This window comes from Solanum tuberosum, unplaced genomic scaffold (genome assembly GCF_000226075.1).
Source record: "Solanum tuberosum cultivar DM 1-3 516 R44 unplaced genomic scaffold, SolTub_3.0 scf00058, whole genome shotgun sequence".
NCBI classification, from domain to species: domain Eukaryota; kingdom Viridiplantae; phylum Streptophyta; class Magnoliopsida; order Solanales; family Solanaceae; genus Solanum; species Solanum tuberosum.
The window spans coordinates 1,144,006-1,146,850 of NW_006238982.1; the positions used below are offsets into that span (position 1 = coordinate 1,144,006).

The 2,845-nt window shown below is 39.9% G+C and overlaps 1 protein-coding gene across 15 annotated transcripts in view; it reads right to left on the reverse strand.

Annotated features, from left to right (window-relative positions):
• Window positions 1–2,845, reverse strand: part of LOC102585027 (nuclear pore complex protein NUP88-like) — a 60,163-nt gene that overhangs the window by 56,835 nt on the left and 483 nt on the right. The gene's annotated exons all lie outside the window — the stretch shown is intronic.

Below are 2,845 nucleotides of genomic sequence, written 5' to 3' on the forward strand. Positions count from 1 at the left end.
ACCTCTACTAACGGGAGAGCTTCCATCCCATCATCAATAATCACTCGGTGCTAAGCATAAATTCCACGAAATATTCATTTCTTACTTGGCTTCATTAATCATGGAAAGGTGCCCTTGGACAACGAAACCAAGCTAGTTCATTAGGATAGCTCCTTATCTTTGATTCAATTAGGTGAGAAAGCCTTTCAACCTAAAAATCCTTTCTATGTGAGAAAACCTTTCACATCATGCTATTTTGTGTTTATGTGAATATCCTTTCACAATACAACATCATCATTGGTACTTTACTCTCAAAGCACCCTTAAAACATTGGCATAGATTTCATAAGAAAATGCACGAGTCCATAATTTACCTCTTGAGGTTTAAAACCCACTTTCAATCATCAACTCTTAGAAAACATGGGTTAGATATGAATTTCATCATAAGTACATGTAAAAGTTGCAATACATGCCTAATTTCATAAAACTCTTCCTTGAAGATCAAAATCCCACATCATATGATTAAAACTATCATAGCTTGAATCCAAAAGCTAGCCTTCAATGGAGGAATTGAGACCTTGACTTGAAACCCTAGGTTGAATATTCTTCTTCTTCAAGTTTCTAGAGAGAGAAATATTTGGAGAGGAGATTTGGTTTTCTTTTGTGAATTTGGAAGAATGAAGTGAATGGGTTAATTTGGGGGTTGAAAAAGCTTATATTGGGTTCTTAATGAAGGGTAAAAAGACATTGTATAGGAACTAATTAATTAGGAAAAGACCCAACTGCCCCTAAGATTACTGCCAGGTGACCATCCACGGACCCCAGTCGACGGACCGTGGTCTGACCCACGGCCCATCCTGGTGGACCATCGATTGGTGTTAGAAACTTGGATTTTGGGCCTCGCACCACGGAACCTGGCCATGGACCGTGGTCTGACCTACGGTCCGTAGGTCTGGCCGTAGTCTCGAGCCTCAAGACCACCGCTAGGCAGGCCAACCACGGACCACACCTACGGTCCGTGGTCCCTTCCACCGGCCGTGGGTGGCTGATGTGGGTTGCACCTACAACTTTTGGGAATTTTCTTCATTTCTCTTTTTCAGGTACGGGGTGTTACAATATCTCCCCCTTGGGACCATTCGTCTTCGAATGAGATTCAAATTGGTTCTAAAAGAGTAGGAGAAGAACTTACAACCCAACCTACAATGCAACACATACAACCATGGCGGAACTATCGACTCCAATTTAAGACGTTCTCAAAACATCATAAGGGGGGTGAAACTAACTCTATCAACCCATTATGCATGCAATGCACATAAACAAGTTGGAAACATCAACTCCAAGCTAATCATACTCAAATGCATTATAAGGAAGTACGAACTGCATCTAGCAGCCCAATATGCATAAATTTTCAAAATTACTCATGTTCAAGGAGGATCTATCTTCTCCAAGCTAAAATCATGCTCAACACAATCTCATGGAGCTCATATGCAATTCACTTTAAAAAAACATATCTAAAGCATGTTCATCAATTCATCTCATGAAGTCTATAGGCAACTCATACTCAATGCACAACAACATGAAGAAAATTAAGCATGTAAACTCATTTTCTTTCAAACCACAAGTTTTCATGAACATGCATCACATAAGGAAATCATGAAAGCAAATAAAAACACATGACTCCCAAAACAAGGACAAACCAAGAGGAATTCATTACCTCAAGCTAGAATAGGAGTAGAAGGAAATAGATGAGGATATCGGGACATCATATCATCCTCGGCCTCCCAAGTAGAACCCTCAACTAATTGATTCCTCCACAATACTTTCTCGGAAGCTATTTCCTTGTTTCTCAACTTCATAACTTGCCAGTCCAAAAATCTCAACCGAAATTTCCTCATAAGAAAGACTTTCATCAACTCCCAACCCTTCTAGGGGAACTATGGATGTCGGATCACTAACACACTTATTAAGCATAGAGACTGGAAAATAGGATGCACTGTTGCCAACTCATTTGGCAAATCTAACTCATAAGCAACCTTACCAACACGCCTCAAAACCTGATATAGGCCTACATATCGGGGACTAAGCTTCCCCTTCTTACCAAACCTCATTACACCCTTCATGGGTGAGATTTTCAAGTTAACCCAATCGTTAACCTAAAACTTAGATTCCTTCTTCTCACATCAGTATAGGACTTTCGCCGACTTTGAGCCGTTTTCAACTTTTCCCTTATAAGCCAAACTTTCTCCATGACCTCTTTAACCTATTCAAGACCTATTAGGGCAACTTCACCCACTTCAAACCAACCTATGGGAGATCTAGACCTCCTACCATATAGGACCTCAAATGGAGCCATATCGATACTTGAGTGATAACTCATCTCATAATCTTTCAATAACTCAAGCCACCTTCTTTGGCGAAGATTCAAGTCTTTTTTATTAAACACATATTGCAAACTCCTGTGGTCGGTAAACACATCTACATGAACTCCATACAAATAGTGCCTCCTTGCGGCGTTCTAAGAATTTTTTAACTCTTTCAGCAAATAGTGGGGGCAAACCATCTATAAACTTAGCTTTCCAGTGTGCTGTTGATAAAGCACCTGGACCAGATGGCTATACAATGGCTTTCTTCAGTGTTTTTTGGGAAACTATCAAAGACGATGTGATGCAAACCTTCCACAAATTTCATGCTCATCAAAAGTTTGAAAAGAGTTTTAATGCCACATTTGTAGCTTTAATTCCAAAGAAGGTGGGGGCAAATGAGCTAAAGGATTTTAGACCTATCAGCTTGATCACAAGGGTATACAAGATCATAGCTAAGGTGCTGGCAAAAAGGTTAAAAAAGGTGATCAGTAAGCTAATAAACAA